Source organism: Astatotilapia calliptera, chromosome 9, assembly GCF_900246225.1.
Source record: "Astatotilapia calliptera chromosome 9, fAstCal1.2, whole genome shotgun sequence".
NCBI lineage: Eukaryota > Metazoa > Chordata > Actinopteri > Cichliformes > Cichlidae > Astatotilapia > Astatotilapia calliptera.
Window position 1 is genome coordinate 27140752 of NC_039310.1, and position 22567 is coordinate 27163318.

Consider the following 22567-nt stretch of genomic DNA (forward strand, 5'->3'; position numbering starts at 1 on the left):
ACATGTTATACTGTAAGCTACAGTGCTTTAATATTAAAGAGCATTTAAGTGTCAATACATGGACAGAGATATGTGAAGCCATTTTAATGCAGTTCAATTAGAGGATTGGAGTGAAGAAGCTACTTCAACACAATTATATTCATAAAAAAAAGTTTTAAATGGGGGCCTATTATGCTCATTTTTCATTCGTCTTGGACTCTAGAGTAGCTTTGCATGCTTTACAGTCCAAAGAAATCCTATTCCGTCCTTGACATCATATAAAAAATGTAAAAAATAAAATAAAAAAAAAATTGTGTGAAGCCAAAGCTTTAGGGATTACATCTACATAGGCTTACCTCATTATTTGAAACTTCAACCATGTTGCAGCAGGCCGTGAAGGCTCAAGCCATGTGACACGAGACTCACTGGAGAGCCAGCTGATGGCATCTCCAGTGTGTCCTCCTTACAGTAGCAAAATAGACGAACAGCAAAGGCTTGCTGGTTTCGCAGCGACTAAACTTTTTAACTCTACTGTGGAACATGTTATCAAAATTTGGAAAAATAAAAATAAAAAAAATTCCTAAGAAAATGCATCACCAAATATACCTGTGGAGTCATACCATGTAAAATCTGTGTAGGAAACACTGCATTTCTTTTCACACAGCCAAAAATACAGTCATGTAAGAAAGAAAGACTTCTTCAACAATGTCCTTTGGACAGGCAAGACCAGAGTGAAGATGCTGGGTGATAGTGGACAGCATCACCAACCACATCCTGTCAGTTGAAACACTGCACACCAACTGTCAGCGCTGTGGCTGAGGGGTGATGATTTGGGCCCGTTTTGCAGCCACAGGACCCGGACACTTTGCAGTGACTGAGTCAACCAAGAATTGAGGTGTTGCAATGACCCCGTCAAAGCCAGATATTAAGCTGGTTTAAATGATGTGACAAGATCTTAAGAGAGCTGTTGAAGGTAGTTCTAACAGCTGTTGAATCGTGGGGTGTAGTTGGTTTTTAGGATTATCACAACTTATTATTGTTACATTTAAATTTGAAAAACTCTTTGTGCGGGAAACACTGCATTTCTTTTCAGGGTTGCAGGCACGCAGTATATTCCATGAGTTTGGACTTGTCAGCTGGTATCTCGGAAAATAGAGCTATTAATGTGATTAACGTTGTAACAAAGTCCACTTTACCACAAAAATAATCTAACAACAAATTAGACGAAAGCATAAGCATTGGGAGTTAAACCCCACTCTCCTGGAGTGGATCCTTGTGGATTATTAATGATGTTTTTCTATCACCTGGTGTTCCCATACTTTAATTGTGAAACTCAAACTGAATGAGCTGAAATCTGTGTAACTGGTTGCTCCAGATGGCATTAAAAGAGAATTAACCATGAGTACTAATGGTGCACTCATGGTTAGCAGCTTGGTGGCCTTAAAAACACAGTTGGCCAACAAAAGATTATTACGGGTGAGCCAGCTTTCTCTGCACTGAGAGGAGATTCACTAAATGCATGACTGAACAGAGTAAATCTACAAAGCCATTTGAATTAGAGAAGGCTGGAAACATCTTTTATTCTTTGCTTCCAGTGTTCGATTTAGTTAGAGCTAATGGGCATAATTTATACATGAAACACCTGCCTGGTCCAGCATGAAGTAAACACAATCAGGGGAGGCCACGTAAGGACATCCGTGGATGCCTCCAGGATTTCAAAAACAGCAAGTCCATCTAAATATTTCCTGAGAGGACTTGAGAATTTATCAGTACCACTTACAGATTCAGTGATTATCAGACCTGCAGCTCACAAAATGAAAACTCCACCTGCACATAGTTAGCAACTGTTTTCCACCTGTGATTTTCTTTGTCAGCAAAGCTGAAAACCATTTATTTTCCCAGAAAATCAAGCAGGAAAGCAAGGAGGTGGTTTGTTTGATCTGTCAGCCGGCTCCTGCTTTCATTCAGGCCACCCGAGGAGTGGACAGATTATCATCGGCAGGAAGCAGAGCAGCAGGATCGGTTCTCAACCTGCCGAGTTTAGGCCTCGAGATGTAGGCAAAGCTTTGCTTTCATCAAATACCTCGCAGAGAAAACCAATCCCAAAAGCTGCAGTCTGCCATAGCAGAACTGAAGAACTTATTACTGCAAAATGGTAAAATTATAAGAAATAATGGCAGCAATTTTAAGATATAACCAGTGTCTAGTAAGAATCATGTAGTTGCATGAGTATGAAGATGCTTTCACAGAGAAACTGAGTTCACGTCTCAAAAAGTTGCACTTTCATTTCAGGCTGAATTGAGACTCATCATGATCTCTGTAGCTGAACTTCACATGCCCGCAGCTCCAGACTCCAGTATGAGTCAACTTTAATGCCCAGAGAAATCCTGCAAGGTGACATCAAGTGCACGTGAACACAGCACGCTTACTTTAGCTGTCCCCGCCAGACTGTGAGGCTTTAAATCAAAGAAAACCACAAGCGTGATGCTCGCACAAACCCAAAACCCTGCCAGCACTCACAACTTCTCAAATCCAACTCATCCTTTCCTGCAAGCAAGAATGTGTTTGTACTGTAACACGTGCCAGATTTTTATTTGGAGGGAACCCATGTTGTTGTAGTTAACAAAAAATGAATGACACATCTCATCAGCCTCATTTTGTGATTAAGGCTGATTAGCTCGTTAGATTTTTCCACAGAAAAACAACACAAAAAGGCAAATTAGCTTTTTGTGCAATCAGTCATTTTTGCAATCATATCAGGTACCAGCATGCAGTTTGTACATAACATATTGACACAATATTGGATAAGAACTCTTTTTAAAAGTGAACTTTTAGCTCTTTGTGCAGCTCATCTCATCTTCTGTCAGAAACGAGCAGTTTTCCTGTCTCCTGTTTCTTCAAATCTCCCTCCCTCAGACTCTTTGGAAATCTACTTTGGGGTGGCCCTCCTGCCTTTACTCTGTGGGTGTGTCATGCTTGCAGCATGGCAGATTATATTACAAAATTCAGCACTTGTTATTCAGACAAGTCTATGCAATGTCCATGTGCTCTGCAAGCGTTGCATCATCTCAGTGCAACTTGCCTGTTTATTAAACTTAAAGTGTTATAATGAAACCAAAATTGAGATTTTTTTTTTATTCTTTTTCGCAGTGAATAAATGTTTTTATTTTATTTATTATTTGTTTATTTTGAGTATCGCCATCACAATTCCCCAACTCTCTGTGAATGGTCCTCATGGCCAGTGATTAATTGAGTGGACAATTTCCATATTAATGATCAAAAAAACTGACCTCACAGCCCTTTGTTCTTTAATTGGGCTGGTTTCAGTCATTCTGCAAATGTACTGTTTATAAGCTTGGGGAAACCTGCAGTCAGCTGAAACTGAAGAAGTCACTTGGATGAGCGACAAAACGTTTCTTCCACTGAAAACGCCCCAATGAACAAAATCAACGTTTTAGGATTTACTTACCTGGATGATTGAGCATGCATCAAGAAAAAGATAATAATGAAAACCAAAGGTACACTTGTAAAACTAATGGGAACCATCACTGAAAGTCAATGAAAGAATTGGGAATAAAATAAAATACTTTTTAATATAAAAAGTAGTCCAGTGAAATTAATAGAACCTAAAGGTTATTATGAAATAAGCAGAAATCATCCCTGTTTCTCAAATTTTTTTTAGCATGCTGCATTTCACACATCATAAGTTCACATCTGAAATGCAAAATGTTAATTAACAATTACTAAAAGTTAAAAACACAAGGGCACAAATCTAATTCTACTTAAATAAACTTCACTCACCAGCGTCGTCAGAGTCCTGTGTTTATTTTGTCTGAAAAACAAAGAAACAAAAAAATTCATCTTAGTGTCATTTTTTATATAATCTGCTTCAGGAGCATAAACTGTATATAAAAGACAACATAGCCACCAGGCTGTCACCCTTTGTGTGAGAAGGTAAATTACTATGAATTGCACAGGTACAAAGAACAGACAGGGAAACCTGCAAATTACTGCTAAGTAACAGACCAATAAAATATGAGAATTTCACACATCAAAACTGAAGCACAAACATTTAGGATGGTGTGTATCACACAAACCAACCACAAAATCAGTCAATCCATTAAAAGAGGTCCACAGATTAGTGAGCTGGCAGATACCAGTCAGTCAAATACACCACGTCCCTACCTCCAGCATCAAGATCAGAGTGATCATGAAAAGGGAAACTATCGAAAAACAGTTTTTTGTAACATGCTTTGTCTAAATGTCCAAATTTTAACCTGGGAGTCTCTGGGGATTCACTCACTTTTGGGGCCAGCCTCAGGTGGCCACTAGAGGAACTGAAATTTCTGGTAGGTTCAGGTCTAATTGCTGCTGCTTGTTCAGGAGGTACACGGCTAACCGTCTGGAAAGCAATTCAGACAAGAGTGCTGGCTTAAGGCTCACTAATTAGCATGATTTCTTTTTAGTTTTTATAAGCAGTTAATATAATTTTATTAGTGGGATATAACCTTTTCCCAGGTGTAAATGAGTACCGCCCTCCAAATACCACCTCATCTCTTAGAGAATTTAGCAGGTGGATGTCCTTTCCAGCCACTGTGTGGATTAACAGCACCAGCTGCAAAGTGCTGAATGTGAATGCAGTCCCGCTGAGGAAGCAGCTAGCTCGACAGAGATATCAATATGGACACTTGTGGGCCCTCCTGTTGCCATGACCACCAGCAACAGCTGCAGCAGAGTCACTCTATCGTCACCGGCGGCCGGTGGGGGAATCAGCACTTCCTAAACAAATTAGTCTGAGGAAAACTGCTGAGGCCCGAACCCTTTAATTACATCAACCCCAAACCAAATTATACGCAGACTCTGTAATAACTAATGCACATCAAACAAGCCCTCCTCCTCTTCCTCCTATCCCACTCAAGCTTATGTGTGGAACATTTATATCGAGGTGTTCATTCCCAGAGGAGAGACGCAGAGAAATGTCAAGACAAAGGAGACATGGCTTCTCCTCCCTCCCTGGCCTTTTCGCTTCGCGTTCTATCACTCTCTCCATTCTTTTCGCTCCCCTTCCTCATTCATTCTCCGTCTCCTTCTCCCTTTATCCTGTCATCTACATTGTGGGGAGCGTCTTTCGCTCCTTCGAGCTTTGGCTGTGTAAGCAGAGCTGGCGAGATGAGAAGAAGCAGCGCTGTACTCTGAATAGTGAAGCACAATAGGCGAAGAGGTTTTGCAAGGAGAGAATTAAAATTCTGCCACCGGTGGAGCAAAATAAGATGCCACGTGTGTGTCTGTGAGGGGAGGGGTTTAAAATGAAATGAAATGTGTTTTTGATAGAAGAACTTCACTCTCTTGGAAAGAGAGCTTTCAAAAGTGAACAAACACAAGGTTTAGAGGGAATGGAAAATGAGCTAAAGCAGACCAGACACATTTAAGTCCTTTTTCTCATTGTTTTTTTGTTTTTGTTTTGTTTTTTTTTATAAATACAGCTAAATGTGATCTTAAGAAAAGTGCAAGACAGAAAGGAGGGGGGGAAAAAATCGTTCATCTTTCAGTCCACACTTCATCCATGTTCTCATGGAGAGCACCAGCTATAAAAAGGCCATTCATAAAAAGGCAGGTAAATACCATCAATCAAAGGATGCATGCAAATTAAGGTCAATGAGCTCCTCATATAATGCAAACATCACACTGAGCTCTTACTACTGGGAGCAGAATATTAATAAGTACATGTATAGTGTACACAGGAAAAACCTGCTCACCAAGGATAATAAGGTCTTTAAGGGATGTTAATATAAAACATGTGGCACCTTCATAATAGTCTCAGGTGACTGCCTAGCTTTAAAAACAGTACATCCTACTATAATGGTTAAGTGGACATGTTGTTATGTAGCGCTTTTCGACTCTACCTGAGCACTCAAAGAACTTTGTACAACATGCCACATTCATCCATTCATCCAAGCACTTTTTTTCTATGTTTAAGTTCTTTTTATCTAACATTTACAAACATTCAGCTTGGGGTTGATTTCTTGCCCAAGAATTATTGGCATGGAGACTGGAGGGAGATCGAACAAATAACCTTCTGATTAGTAGACAAGTTATTCTACTTCCATATAGTCATATCATAATCATCATTGTAGTATATGTATGTATGAATATTTGTGTGTCTGTACCTTATGTCCTCCTTAATTCATGGGAAAACTTGCACAAACATCGTCGTAAATACAGAGATTGATACAGTGAAAAACACTATAAATCTCTCTTATTTTATCTTCTCTTTTTAGGACAACTCTATAGAGTTGTTGTTTTTTGGTTTGTTTTTAATAGCTTATCCATTTCAATACTGGAGTTGTTGCTTGGCTGCTTTCAATGACTAGTCTCCCGACCACAGATAGTATAAAGGTCTTTAAAGTGAAGCTACCAGGGGCCAATAACTGTGGTTGTAAAAGGACTTCGGCCCTATAGATGTTTGTGAGAAAATGGTCCTCAACCCCTAGGTCAGTCAAGTCCATGGTGTCAGTCACCAGGATATACTCCTTATCTAATCACCTCTCATCAAGAAGTGGTAACATCCCTCTTTTTATACTACCTGTGATTCCACTGGAGGCCGTTTTTGGCTGCAATTCTAGTATTTTATGCATCTGTTGCTTAGCTAACTAGGAGATATGTACATGGCAGCATTGAAACTGCAAAACATGTTTAACTGATGTGTGGTGTAGAGATGTGGACATCCATATATTACAGTCTGTTTTACACAATGCTGATTTAACCAATAAAAAGAAAGAAAGTAAAGCACCGAATTCTCTGTTTTAAGTATATTGCAACTTTATTTCAACCGAGATTTTTCAATATTGTGCGATTATAACTTCACTGATTATGCTAACTTTGCAAACTCCACCTGTGTTATAAAGATTTGAACGTTGACATTCTATCAGAGCAAGCAAGGCAGGAAGTGCTTGTGCAGTGGACTCTAAATAAATAGGCCTAAATTAAGTGAAAGAAATCTTCTTTCATCTCAAACAGTATTCTGTCATAAAGCTTCTCTCATCCCTCATCGCATCTATCCTTTAGATCTCTGCCATCTTGTGATTGCAGTTGGATATTGTCTCTGGAAGCAAACTTGATTACAGAACTACTAAAATCTCATGGACTTGTCTGTCTCCATCTCCTATTAATAAAAGCTTGATTGCACATGTGAAGTGTGGATAAACCTCTGGTCTGTGACGGGAGACTGTCGGAGATTAGCATGCTAGCTAAGCCACTGCTGGCTCTGCTTTCACTGCTCTCAGATCAGTTACCTTCTGTGCTTTGTGTGAAACAAAGCTAGCATTGGCAAGTAAACAACTGCTTTCATTTATCGTTGTAACAAATGAGCATTCTCTCACTGACCACCTCGGCCAACTTGTATGACGTAACCAACTTAATAACTTGTTATAATTGTTTGATTAGCAGCTGTGAAACCACTTGGTTGGCCAAAATGTACAAAGTTTAACTTAACATGGTTGTTGTTTTTTTTTTCTTTTTAAATAAAGTTATCTGTGTTTCTTAGCTCTCATTGCCTTTCTGTAAAAGGTACCACATGCCTCTGAATTGGTTGTCACAAAAAGGTTCCAAAAACTATCTTTCTAGAAAGCTGGTTTTTACATGATTCCTTGTGTATATTTGCCATTCTGACAGATCCAAAGTAAATACATATATTAGCTGCCTGGGATGGCCATTTTGCTGCCTGCATAAGAGGTCACCGTCTGGGGATACTTCCAAGCAGAGGTGGTAAATGCAAAGTTAGCATGAGCCAAAAGAGCCATTTAATGGGAACTACGTCATAGTGTTTATCTTGAAAACATTACGGCAACATGCAGGCACTAAGGCAATCAATTACTGAATTATACCATGCTGTTGCACAATGAATGCAATAAGCCCTCTGGGCTTTTTTCTCATTACCAGGTACACACTGTCCTACACGGGCGAAGCAGGGGAGGCTTTTAATAACATTTAGTATTCAGATTAAACCGTTGTACGCAGCCAAAGCTACGGCTTCCAGGGTTTTGGCTCCAAAGTAGGATCAATTTACAATCCAATTAATTCAAATTGTGTGGAAACATGCTCACAAGGAGGAAAACAATCGGCTGTCCCATTAAGGCAAAGACAAATGAGGGTTTGGAGCCGAAAGAGAAGAGACACCTGATGCGTTTGACATGCCTGCTTTCATTATTTGGTTTACTTCCAATACAACAGGCTTTTAAAATAATATATGCATAGTAGGAGTACTTTTTTCCTTTTTACCTAAAAGCCACTGATGGGCTCCAGTTGGATTTGATCTGGATTTGAAGTGCGCTTCAAACACAATGTTCAATTTGCCTGTTAAAAATAAATAAATAATTTATTACAGCTCATCAAAGACTTGCAGCAAATAAACCATGATGTTTCCGAGAAAGCGCAAATGATACGCATCTCTCACAGCAGCAAGAGCAACACTGTCTGAATGTTTAAAAGCTGTACACAAAAAAAGACCACAATATAGATCCACTGCCTTCAAAGCAGCTGGTCAATCATGTTTAGCCACTCTTTCCTGCTCTTTAAATGACTTGTCATCCTGTCTTTCAAACCTGCTGTGAGCCACACACAGCTGCAGATCACCAGCATGACCTTTAGAAAGATTCAGGGAAATTCATTAACGAGCCTTTGATTAAGTCGTTTCACGCTGGCAGAGTTTTTCCTTGATGGGAACCTAAATAAATAATATACCACTTCCAGCTGATGTGTCCTTATTAAGCTCAAAATAACACCAACATAGATAACTTAATCAGTGATTTGTGAGCAGATCATCTTAAACTGGTTTCTTGAACATGACAATGAGTTCACTGTTCTCAAATGGCCTCCACAGTTACCAGATCTCAATCCAATAGAGCAGCTTTGGAATGTGGTGCAATGGGAGAGCTTCATCGTGCGTGACTGTGTGACGCTATCATGTATCAAAACCTCCAAGGAACGTTTCCAGCAACTTGTTCAATCTATCCTGTGAAGATTTAAGGCAGCACTCAAGGCAAAAGGGAAGTCCAACAAGGTACTAGCGAGATGCACCTAATGAGGTGGTTGGTGAGTGTATAGATTTACAAAACAGAAAATCATCTTTGAGAAAAAAATAACATGCAAAACCTACAAGCATAGCATTCATATGTTAAAAAAACAACAACAACTTTCTTTCTTTTTTTTACCAATTGCCCAGAGCTGTTCGATATAACGATATATATATCGGATGACGATATAAAGACGTTGACCGTTTGTTTCTTTCATGGTGTCGCAAAATAAACTGTTTACAGCTATATTTTTTCATCGCTTTGACGGTCACTGTAGTAGCTATGTTAATTTCTTAAAGTTCCCCCTTTCTCTTATATTTAAAATAACTACACTACGGACGGACAAACGGCTGTTTTTACGCTTTGTCGTTAGCAACAATGAAGTTAAACCCAGTGTGTGGCTCCGCCTCCGCTTATTTATTTTCCACATAAACCTTTCACAATAAAGCTGAAGATCCTGTTGAGACCCTGTTGAGACAGAAAGACCAGTCAAAACAAATCGAGGACCTTATTCCTAAAGGAGGGGCTATGTATATGTCTTATATTGGTATATGGGATTTTTGTCATATCGCACAGCCCTACAATAGCCACCAAAACCCTTAAAAGGACCTTTTCTACCACCTTAAGCAGTCAACGTTAAAGACTTCCAAAAATGCATACTTGTCTATTTAATTGATTGCGATCTTAACATGTTCATAAAAATGAACGTATTCTGTACACATCTGCAAAAATCTTTGAATCAAAACAACGCTTCAGGATTTTGCTTTTAATCAACTAAAACCTGCATATTTAAATGTATAAAACAAGAAAACTATAACATCTTGACCCACAGCCACACTAAGCTCTATGTTTGTGTGTGTTTAAAGTGGCATAGTGGCATTGTAAAGCGCTTTGGGTGCCTTGAAAAGCGCTATATAAATCTAATCCATTATTATTATTATAAAGTGTGTGCATCAAAAGGGTCATTTCATGCTGCTCCACATGCAACCATCAACCTCCCCATCGGCAAGGTGCTGGGCAAAGCCTCGCCACCCACCATCGTGATCCACAGCCACTGAGACGTCTAATGCAGCAGAAGGGAAGGCGGCTGGGCCCAGTTTGTCATTCTGTTTGAGCGCTGACTCAGACTTAAAAACAGGTAGAGGGAAAAAAAGGAAAAGAGGGATTAAAGTCACTGTAGTGCTTCCTGGCAGCAGTAAAGACACATTAGAGGCCAGGTAGATGATTTTTGCGAGATGGAGTAAAAGACGGTGTAGGAATGCTGCTGCAGACTCCCTGGTTTTCACTGCTTTGCTAGTCATCTTCTGGAGAGCATGTGTGAAATTCTCATAAATGTTCCCTTCCTGTTGTGGACTGCATAAAAAGCAGTACATAATATCAGCATATATGACAGACTAGTCTATTAATACCAAAACCAATCACATGTGTGACATCTAATCTCAGGAATGACTCCTTTCTGGGTGAAAATGAAAGAAAAGAAATAAAAGTTATTCATTTGAACATCCTCTCCACCTCCAACCCTCCACCCATGGCTTGTTTTATGTCCAACAATGATCCGAGGAATGGCTGCCAAGCATATAAATCTGGCTACGAGGACAGGTTCGCTGGCAGAGCTGAACAGAGTGAGCACTGGGGAATCCAAAGACAGTACATCTTTATTACCGTTAAATAGCTGCAGCATAGAAAGACTTGACTCAAAATGTGGAGCAGTGGACTAATGATGAAGGATGGAAGGGAAGGCTGACTGGCATCATCTGGCGCAAAGCTCAGTCACTCATACATGGTGGATTTAAAAATAAAAAATAAAATAAAAAACCTCCAATGAAAACAAATTTTAACATGAAATTTTGAATCATGAAATATTTTATCCCAATATCACACATCACTTGGCAAATCCAGCTGTAAAGCATCAATCTGAACATGTTTGATAGATCTGACTGAGAAACCAAGGACACTAGACACTCGTAGGCTGACAGCCTGTCTGTAACATGGCAAAGCATATCCCGCTTTAAAAACGTGAACATCATGTTGCTTTGACGTTTACTGAGGCCAGGGATCAGTGGAGCCCAAGGACCATTTTTCCCCAAGATTTCTGTAAACCAAAATAACCTTTTGCAGTGGCTGCACCTGCTAGTCATTAGAAAGAAAGCAGATTTATGGCTCTTCTGGATTGCCCTAACCTTTTAGACCCAGAAGACACATCAAATAGTTACAATACAATAAAATTACATGTGTGATTGTACAATACAAATGTCTAACTTCCCAGAAAAACCACAATAATTTCACATCAAACATACAAAGGCGTCTTTACATCCAATCTAATTAATGATTTGTATAAACCACCTGCCTTAATCAGACAGAAATTTCGCTCCAAACAAGTGTGATCAGGTCAGTATCTTCCAACTAGTGTGTTTACATTAAGCTTTTTTTTTGGTCAGGCTTTTGATCTGGTTACTCGTTTCCATGTAAACATGGCTGCTTTTTGTTTTAAAGCTCGCTAGTCAACTAGATGATTAAATATTGCTAAATACTAGTCAGCTAGATATTCATATTTAATGGATGTTTTACACCAGTAAACTGTTGCTTCTAAGTTTTTATAATGCCATTGGCGACTAACAGAGGGATATCCAACAGAAACAAGCTCCCCTCCATCTTTCTGTGAGAGGAAATTGACAGCGAGTTGGAAAATAAACATAGCAGAAGCATGAACCAGCAAGGATCTGCAGTACTAAAATGATGGAATCAGATTTTTACTGATATTTAAACACTCAGTTGGAACAATGTCTATGTGGAGCAATAGAACGTTAGCCACACTCTGCAAACTGATCTAGGACAGTGTGTTTGCAATGCCACCTACGGCAGAAAGTGCAACACATTTTAGCAACTTGATCTGATTATTAAAGAATGTGACTGATGGTTTCAAAGGGCTCAGAAAAATACACAATATTTGTACAGTCAATCTTTCATCTAGTAGCTGAGCTCAATTTTAGCCATTTCGTGGAGATTAGTTGACTTGTCGATTTTTTTCTCCTGTTTTCATGGGCAGTAAAATACCTGCTGTTGTCTATTAGGCTTTTTTTAAAATCAACTTTGATGTCCAAACTACTTTCTTACAACACTGTCACCACTTTCTCTGCTTGGAAATGGGGTTGTATCAGTGTATAAATGGTATGAAAAGTGTATGCAGATTATAGAAATCTGTTGGTTAAAGAGCAAAATAGGCCAGTGTATTTTTTTTTTTCTCCACAATACACGATATATATCATGATATGTTCAAATAACCTCCAAAAACAAATGTTATTCTCAACCATATAATGCCCAAAACTGCACTGGCATCCTCATTCAAATCCAAAATTCAATATTTTTTCCTACTTTGAATTAAAAAAAATAAATAAATCAAAATGAGTTTAAATGTTTTATTTTAACCATTTTGTAACCATCAGCTGCACACAGGGGTTTTCTCAAATTACAATATTGTCACAGTGCATCTCTTTGTGTGGTCAACACTAGACATTTAACAAAAAAATGTTTAAAGCAACAAAAAGTACACCAAGTAAGAATTTAAGAGACAAAATAGAATAATTCAAAATAAAAACATTTGACATTTTCTTTGGTGTGTGGGAAGTTTAAAGCAGGAGCTTAAAGCGGAGTTTAAAGCATTCTTCATTTTGCAGTGGATGACTTTTCAGGTGGTAGAATAAATTCATGGTACTCTTACCTTTAACAAAAATAGTTTTATGGCATTTCTTGAAAATTATTACATTTTGTTCAACATTCTTCTTGTGAAATCCAAACCACTGCCAGATTATTGATCCAGTGCTGTTTCTATTTGGAACTAGCTCATCTGACTCCTCTTCAGTTAGTCTCATTCCCTCGCTCGTCTGAAAGGGCTGTTGTCGCCATTTCCCCCCCCCCTTATCTGGTAAACACGTGTGGCAGGCAGAACATTTTCCGATTAGGCGGGGGGAGGTAGTGATGCCTTCGCAACATGTGGGATTTAAAAAAAAAAAAAAAAAAAAAAAAACCCTCAATGAATTACATGCAGTCCCAAATACATCTAGTAGATACGATATATTGCCCACCCCTAGGCCAGTGTGCACATTTAATAAATCCAATGGTAATTTTACATATGCACTTTTTTGTTTTGCAAGATTTCGATGCACAAGGTCTCCAGGAATAGGGACAGTGTCTCCTACTTTGTCTTACATCAGTTGCCTTTGTATTCATTATGCCCAATTTTACCCTTTCTTATGAAATAATCTGAATTAATGCCAAAAATCACTTTTAAACTGTGCCAACCACCTCTATATTTTTGAGTTAATCTATAGCATTTTGTCTATTAACATTTCTTAAGCCTTACATTGGTAAGCTTGCTGCAAAGAGAGTGAAACATTTAGCATACAGGCTTGACAACATGCCAACAAATCAACATTACAGCTTTTACAGAGCAGCAGGATACAAGAGTTTCTAAAGTTAGAAAGATCCGTGCATTTATGCATTCTGATGAACGAGGACATCGAGGGCAAAATCACTCAGGAGCTAACATTAAACAAGACTGTGAAGGTTACTTTCCTTCACGCTAGACAGGTGAGCTGTCACATGAAGTCACAGTTTATCAGCATCAGTCTTATCCTTTGTTACGGACCATCCTACTGATCATGACAGCTCTCGAGACACTTTTATTTTACTAAATTCAAACCTGGTTATTAAAGTCAAATATTTTGTAGGTTTAGTATGAATATTTTCTCAGCTTCACAGACACAGCAGATTATTACTCTGCAGGCTCGTCACCATGGCATTAACTTTGAAGTAACTTCCAAAATATGGTACCAGGTATCCTAGTAACAAGGAATGGTTCAAAGCTATGGAACCCAGGACCAAAGAGTTTGGCTGATGCCTCAAGCATAATTAAAAATCAAATGCACGCCCCTGCTGCTCATCTACCTTTTATGTGCCCTTCTTCTAAACTTTCCGTTATCACCCATCTTCTCTTCCTCCTCCCTTTGCACCATCAAGCTGCATGCCTTTTGGGGTTTTGTCCTACGTACAAAAAAGAAAGAGGAAAAAAAAAAAAAAAAACTCAATCACGGCAGGAGTGCGTTGTGACTCCTCTACCCTACAGACACAAAACAGCATGCAGCCATTTCCACAGAACGTCCCCCAAAAAGCTCCAAAAGGTTCAAAAGAAGAGGTCACCCTGAAAAAATAAAGCACATTTCCCGGGATAACAACAACATTAACAACTCACCTCCCGGGCCTCAGTTTGCCAGAACCTGGCACAGAATATGAAAAAAAATAAAAAAAAAAATAAAAATACACAGAACAACTGCAGAAGCCTAATTTTTAGCTTCTGTTATGGCTTTCTAATTCAGTCCCCCAGTCAAATAAGATGTGTGTGCAAAGAGATAAAGATAAAGAGAAAAAAATAAACCCTCTGTTTGTTTATTATTTATCTTTTTAGAGCATCTGTAACATCATTTAAGGCACCATATGCTGCTGCTGTTTATATTTCTTCTCTCATGATGCCTTCATGAAGAGCAGCTGTCACAGATTGTGTCACGTCCCCGTAATGAATAACGAAGGCATGCGCGAGGCGTCAAATCGAGGCAGACGGCCCCAGATGTTGGAATAAAAGAAAAGTGGGTCAGGTGTCTAGCTGATGCTGAGCACACGGCTGCGTGACGAGCGAGCCAAGGCTTCAGCCCAACCGGAGAACGGATGGTTGAAATCTGTCAAGCTTTAAATAAAAATGGAAAAACAGGTCACATGACAAGCAGTGGTTACACCTGAGCCGAGCAGGGCATAAACTCGCGAGTCCTTTGGTTGCAGTTCATTAAAAGGTCAAAAAGGTGAGGCGTAGAGTCACATCGCCTGAACTGCCCAATGAACGACTCCCAGGGGCGTCTTGCCAGCTCTCGATACATCACTCGCTGCACAGTGGAGAGTTGTGCGCTCCAGATTTTTCACAGCTCAACAATGCTTCACAGCCTCATACGTCTCCAATACAAAACATCCATCAATCCTCCAACGTCTGCCTCAGACATTGAAATCCCAACCCCGACGCCAGCCGACACCATCTCATCATGCAAATCCCAGCATTCGGGACATACGTCTTTCACCGTAAATCGACCATTTACAGTCCAGCTCATCAATCATATCTGGATCATTTCACAAATCGCACAACACACCCTTGTTTTATTAAAGCTCCTCAATTCAGTCCATTAACAATTACCACCGCAAAGTGAGCTTTGCACACTTAAAAACTTAATTACGCATTTATTAACACCTTATTGACATCAGTTCAACCCTTGCGATGGTATCTTGCTTTTAGCCCTTCGCTCTTTTTTTTAGCACTACAATGACTGCTCTGCAAAGAACATGTGGATACTTTGCATTTAAATGTAAAAAGGGCAAAAAGGAGAAAACAACTACCAAAAAAAAAGAAGAAGTTCTGCATTTTTTGCTGCTGTTACTTTGAAATGCATGACATCTAGTTTGAATAAAATTCAACAGCGGTACACAAAACTCATGGGCTGGTATGTACCTCAATAATATAAAAAGAAGTGCAGAAAAATACTGTGTGGTATAATATTATGTGTGCTGGCTTTAAATCTTGCGTGAGACCACATACTGTACACCAGAGGTCTCAAACTCCAGTCCTCGAGGGCTGTGTCCTAAACATTTCCATGTGTCCTTGTTGCAACACACCTGAATAAAATTAATAGGTCATTAGTAAGACTATAGAACCTGACTGCATGCTTATGTGGCAACCCCTAACTGTACTCAAGTAAATTTAAGGGGGAGGAGTAGAGTTTGAGGCCCCAGCTGTACATAAAAGATGGATGTAGTGACATCACACATGGTGATGTCACCGTTAGCAGGCAAAGTTTCGCTGTGAAGCCTGAAACTGCCTCCATCGCTATCATTTGACCGAGAAACTGAGGAAAACTAGTAAATATTTGCTGAGTTGATCAAACTACAAGACCGAGTAGTCATATTACTATAGACGTCTTTTTGGAATATGAAGTTGCTTTTATATGGTTTTCACTAAAGTGACACTATTGACCTAAAAATAACTGAAGCTCGTGTTCAGAATTACAGACCATATTTTGAATCAGCCCTTGGATGTCTGATTATTATGCAAAGAATCCTTTTTGGCAGATCCCTAATAGTGTCTAATTAAAATGCATTTACAATAATCACCTAAAGCATTTAAACCTAAAGGTTTTGACATGGTTTGGGTTTTACTACAGCTCAGGCCTGTTAAGGCATGGGTGCGATGTCTCTGCTAATCTGCAACATGAATGCCAGCAGTTGATGCATTATAACCAAATAATCAGTAGGTAATAGGTCATTTGGGCCTGACCCCTTTGTCAAATCAGTGAGAAGAAGCCCAGCTTGACTGTTTCTCAGCTGATTAGCAACCCCGCCTACCAAAGTTTGTGACATGCAACGCCACCCACATTATATATAAATGAAGCATTCGCTGCATAATTCCTCAAATAAGCATCTCAAATGCTCACTAGCTCGCTACCTGGGTACACAGAGAAAGGGCAGCAGATATGAATATTTTACTCAGTTACTGCCTGACACTGTGGCTAAATCACTGTGGGAGACCAACTTATTAAAAAAAGCATGGCTGAGTAGGTGGACCTGCCACAGGAACTACAAGGGGGGTATTCAAATAGTGAACAAGCACTATAAAAATCACTTTCTGTGGTCACAATATGGCAGCTCCGTAGAAAAAGTCAGCCCAATCGTTAACTCGACAGTTTAGTCATCCAGCGCTTGCCTGATAAAGCCGTGTGGGTCAACGGACCACCATTACACGAACACAAGTGCCAAATTATCTCTTCGCTAATAATTATCTAAACAAAGTGGCTCTCCTTGGCTAACACAATAGAGAAAGCTGATGATGACTTGTTTAATTATGGGCACCCTGCACTTGTCTTAATGGATATATTGTTATCCATTTAACACTTGAGTCAACAACTCCACAATTCATTCTTAGTGACAGTAAGCTGCATTTGAATGCTTTACCTCTCACCATCTTTCTTTCCAACACGTTCTCACTCCCAAAGCGTAACATTTTACGCTAGGTGACAAATCGTCAACATATTTCGTTTTCGGGTACCCAACACGTTCCTAAATGACGACATCGGAAAAAGGAGAACACATGAGAACTGTTTGGACTCAATCTACACATGTTCGTTCATTTTCTTCAAATCGCTTTGGAAAACACTATTTTACATCATTTAACATCTGGTTAATGTTAGGAATAAGGTTATGGTTATGGTTAGGGATAAGGTTACGGCTGGAACGCCACGGGACGTGACAAAACGTCGCTATGCTACGCCCCAGGAGTGAGAATGGGCTCTTCTTTCACTTTCATTTCCATTACAAAAGAATAAGCACAATGTTCATTGCTTTTCTGTTGTAGAAAAAATGTATTGATTTTTTTTTTTTTTAAAGCTTCTAGATGGATGGGTAATACAGCAGTATGATATCTAGTAAACCCTTTGTTCAAAGAATTCAATGTTGGTTTAAAAAGAAACATCATCAGAAAAAGGTCAAGTACAAGGCCCGGACTTACAATACGTGAAAAAGCAGACAAAGTCCAGGTTAAGATTTTTGCACAGTACTGTACCTTTCACACTCTTCACCTTACCAACAGGAACAACAGCATAAGTTATGGTCTCCAGCTCAGGTTTTTACAGGCTCAAATCTCAACAAGCGAGATTTAGATATCAGATACTTTGTACGCATATTTTTCCTTGCTAGAGTCCAAGACGGAAGTCTACACAACATTCGAGCTGATTAGATGTTGAAGTAGCGTCAGCACAACATTTGTTTTGGAGCCAATTTTCAGCAAAGACTAAATGTAAAGAACCGTCAGCCATCAAACTGCATTTCATACACTGAACTTAATAATGTCTCTGTAAAGCACTTTGAATCACCTTGTTGTTGAATTGTGCTATACAAATAAACTTGCTTTGCCTTGCCTTGCCTTAATGTTCACAATGGCACGCGCAGAATCCACAGATCCCATTCAGTCCATCTTCTGTCAGTGTCAGAGAGAAACCACAGCTGCACATTAGGGCTGGGCGATATGACCCAAAATTCATATCTCGATATTTTTTAGCTGGATGGCGATATAAGATATATATCTCGATATATTTTTTTTAAAGCCATAAAGTAAGAACAAAAAGAGAGTTCTTAGTCAAAGCTGTGTCCCAGATGTCACACAGGCACTTTTATTAACATAGAGCAGATGTACATAAAATTTACTCAAAAATAAATTATGAGCATTTATTAAATAATAATGCTCCATAAATAAAAGAAAACAATGTTGTTTTTGTGCATAACAAAAAGCTCACAAATGTGCAGTCAAAATGTAAACTAAAAGACGAGCACTATAACAAGGACAGATTTCACAGCTGCTCTGTTCCCAACTTGTACTGCGTGACTGACAACCTGGAGTTTGAAATCCGCTTCGCAACCACGTCTCTTAACAGGTGCCATTTATGGTCCTTATACACAGTAAGGTAATATTACGTTGAAGCACAGTACGTATCACTCCGCGAGGCTCAGCCGTAATGCTCCGACAATCCATCAAGCGCTGCAGCTCCGTAGCTTACCAAAGTCGTACTAAAACATTTTTTGACAGATTGCTGAGCGCCGTGTTCCACATAAAATCGGTGCGCGGCCATCAAGCACAACCAGAATTCATACATAAGGCGCGCTGTCAACTTTTGAGAAAATGAAAGGATTTTAGTCCGTGCAGCACCTCTGGGCTGCATGGCGTTAGCGTGGTTAGCTCGTTAGCGTGGTTAGCTAGCTAACACGTTGACGCCGTCCAGCCCCACGCACGGGGCGATGCGCAGTAACTCGTTAACGGATTTGCCGTGTCCATCTTGTCGCTTCCTGCAGGTGAAGCGATGGGGGAGGAGGGGGAGTTGTGTTCAGTGAAGGAGAGGCGAGGCCGAGTAACGTTGCGTAAAGACGAAAGTGGACGAAAGAGAGGCAAACTTGCGGTCACATCCAACTTTTCTTCTTCTCATCGGCTTAATGGATTGTGAAGGCAAGGTAAATGATTCTCCTTGACAACACATGATGCATTAGCCTGCACCATTCGTCACCGTTTACAATGCATCCCGCGAATGGAAATAACTGAATCCATCATTGGCAGAGACACCCACCAAACAACAGGAACACCAGGACAGAGTGTGATTGAATCAAATTGGATCCTTTTCAGGAATCCGTGGCCACAGGTACACAGCACTCCTCCAAAGGGAATAAAATTTTAAAAAAAGCATTAAATGGTGTCATTAAGGATGGATGTACGAGTCTCTATGCATGCATGCAAGTCATTTTAGATTACAGCAGCTAAACAAATCGACTGTCAGGCCGCGGGAAGGAGAAACACGGCGGTATCAGCTCACAAGCCTGGTGCAAGCAATCAAATCGTTGATATCAGGAAAGTAAAAACGATAACGGCATTAAAACATACTGATGTGTGCAATTCTCTGAAAGCGTCTCAATTTGTGGTGCTCTAACAATGTCACTTACTTCTCTCATCTTCCCTCTACTGCCACACACCAGCTCATCATTTCTCTCCTCTTTCCTTTTTCTTTTATGCCAAATTAAATTTACCCAAGCAGTGCACCATTCACCATCTCCTCATGCTATTCACTTTTTTTTTTTTTTTTTTTATAACTTGCAGATATGGAAACCTTCCCTCATTACACAAGGTCAACACTGGCACCCCACCGAGTGTCGGGAAGCTCTCAAAAAGAGCTTGAAATTGATTCATCACTGGCGGCTCTCTCAGAGGGGATGGTGTGATGAACTTTATGAGTAGAAACACACAGATGCAGAGTGATTGAGAGCTCGTCCTGAACAGTCAGAGGTAACGGCAAGAGATGAAAACATACAGTAATCTAATACTTAATCATTATATCAAGGTAATGTAGATCATAAAGTACTGCTGAAATCTCAAAAGGGACACTTCAAAATAAGAAATGAAGGAGGAAATGTTTTAATTTTTCTGTCAGAGAATAAAAGTAAAATCATAAAAAAGGTGCCAAATACGTTCAAAGCAATCAGTTAAGAGACTAAAAGAAAATTACCTGACACAAATGTTTGTTTAGTTGCAAATTAGGTCCATTAAAAACAGACAGTTAAAGGAATATTTAATGAGTGGGCTCTTAAAATCTTTCTATAACCTTAAAGTTCTCCCTAAACGCTTGTTTGGTACTCAGATCCACATTAAATGAAGCTAATTTGTGGCAGGGGTTTATTTCCCTCTTCTTGTTATGCAAATGTCTCCTGAAAACACTTAATCTTGTTCAGTTTTTTTAATAATAACACAAAAACACAAATGCTTTTTCAGTCATTACATTAATAACATGAAGATGCAGAATGTGCAGTGTGAAAAAGGTATTTACACAATAGCAACTCACACTTTCCAATGAAAACTCACATTCAGGGGGTAAAACATGGATTTCATCATTGTGCCTTTGTAATTTTAATAAAATGTCATAAAACTTCACTCTAGCAGGTTTACAGAGACAGGATGTGATACACACATGCTCACAAGTGGGGAAGGAAGGCGACTGATGTATCAGAAGAATACAAACCGACTGCCGTCTCAACCTGTAGCTGATGGTCTCTTTTTTTTTTATCTACCAGATTGAGACACCTGTCAATACTTCCCAGACACGTCATATTTATTATAGTTAGGGAACTTAAAGTTAGTCAACATCATGTGGTTAGCAGTCATATGACTCCAGAATACTGAACAGGAAACCAGTTACTCAGCAAACTTTGTTTGTTGTACTTAAATGTTTGCATCATGGCTGCTGCTATGTGGGTTTTTGGGAGCTAGATGTGCCCCAAGTTATCAGCAAACGCAGCCAACCTGCATTTATCAACTTATAGTTGTAACACACAGAGACGCGGATTAGTAGGATATAAATAAAATACTAGAAATGTACTCGCTAAAACTGAACCACAAACTTACTGGATGTTCTCTACCTCACAGAAAATTATATTACAACTCTTACAAACACTCCATCAGCCAAACACACTGGTTGGCTACAGCTGCCCATGCCCTAAATCAAAGCATCAATCACATTCCTTTTTAAGCTTTAACCACTTTTGTATAAATGGGAGTCTACTGGGATTGACTCCAGTGGCCACTAAAGGAACTACAGTTTTTTGCACTTACATAATGACTGCTTTTTTTGGGGGGGGGGGGGGGCTTGGAGTTTGCAGACTAACTGCACCACACAGCAAACTATATTACTGGTTACATAATTGCAATAAAAACACTTCAAAAGATAGAATACGACAGACATGCTTGATATTCTTACAAACACAGCATCAAGTGGCCCAGATGTTGCACCTTGTCTGCAATAAAACCTTTGAATTAAAACTAAAAATACATGAAATGCAAAATTAGCAAAGTTAATACAGCCGAGAGGCGATGATAGTGAGGGAGAATAGTGGTGCAACGGATCACGGTTGATCCGTAATCCGATCCGATCAATCCGATCACAGCGGAGTGCGATATAATGAGCGGTATGTATTATTGTAGGGTCTACCTTACAATATAAAGCGCCTTGAGGTGACTGTTGTTGTGATTTGGCGCTTTATAAATAAAATTGAATTGAATTGAGTGGTAGATATAAAGCCCTATATTGTACCATTTTTTTTTTTAATAATTGCGTGGAATGAGTCTTGAGTTGAATGTTTTTAACAGGCAAAAAATACTTCAATAACTAAAAAAGTAAATGTTAAATTTTTGTGTTTTTTTTTTGTTTTTTTTTTTGCTGATCCAAAAATTGATCCGATCCGTGACTTAAAACCGTGATCCGATCCAATCCATGAGACTTTTGACCCGTTGCACCGCTAAGGGAGAATATGCCAATAGTCATGCATCCACCAAATCAACAGCTTTGGGGCACAACCACAGAGCATCTCGTCCTTGCCAGGCACCCCATCATTTGGTAAGTTATCACAGAATCTGCAACGCTCCAACTTAACACTGCAGTCAGTCTGTCGCTCGCCCACACTGGCTCATCACTGGCAAATCACAACTCAGCCCAGACACCGCCACCCCTCCCCCTGCCCTCACCCCTCACCATGCTGGTTCTTTGCAGCCCCCTGAGGCTAAACACAGTCATCTCTGTTAATACTGAATGTTAAACTGCTGCAGTAAAGTGCTGTATGGAAGAGAGCCAGCAGTCTCCCGGGCTGCTGTGTGAAATTATGTCCCCGACTTCAGGTAGCTCCGAAGTAAACAAAATGTCCTTTTCATGGCTCTCGCGTGTGTCTCAACAAGCGTTTCAGTGTTTCCTGCCACTTCCTGTTTTGGTTTGCTGGGCCCATGCTAGATCCAACCACTTCCTCCTCTCAGAGTTATCTTTACACAGAGAGAAACTCATGCTGCAGATAAGGATTGTGAAACTATTAACACAGAGGAGCAGCCAAAAATTGAAGCACAAGCCTTGATG

The 22567-nt window shown here is 39.6% G+C and overlaps 1 protein-coding gene across 3 annotated transcripts in view; it reads right to left on the minus strand.

Moving 5' to 3' along the window:
• rnf152 (ring finger protein 152) overlaps window positions 1–22567 on the minus strand; it is a 58107-nt gene that overhangs the window by 26559 nt on the left and 8981 nt on the right. For 2 of the 3 annotated variants that reach the window (XM_026180247.1, XM_026180246.1), the window contains exons 3-4: window positions 13995–14090; window positions 3781–3811 (exon numbers count right to left, since the gene is read on the minus strand). The gene's annotated coding sequence lies outside the window, so the exon portion shown is untranslated. The remainder of the gene's footprint in view (window positions 1–3780; window positions 3812–13994; window positions 14091–22567) is intronic. The other variant, XM_026180245.1, reaches the window with a different exon arrangement.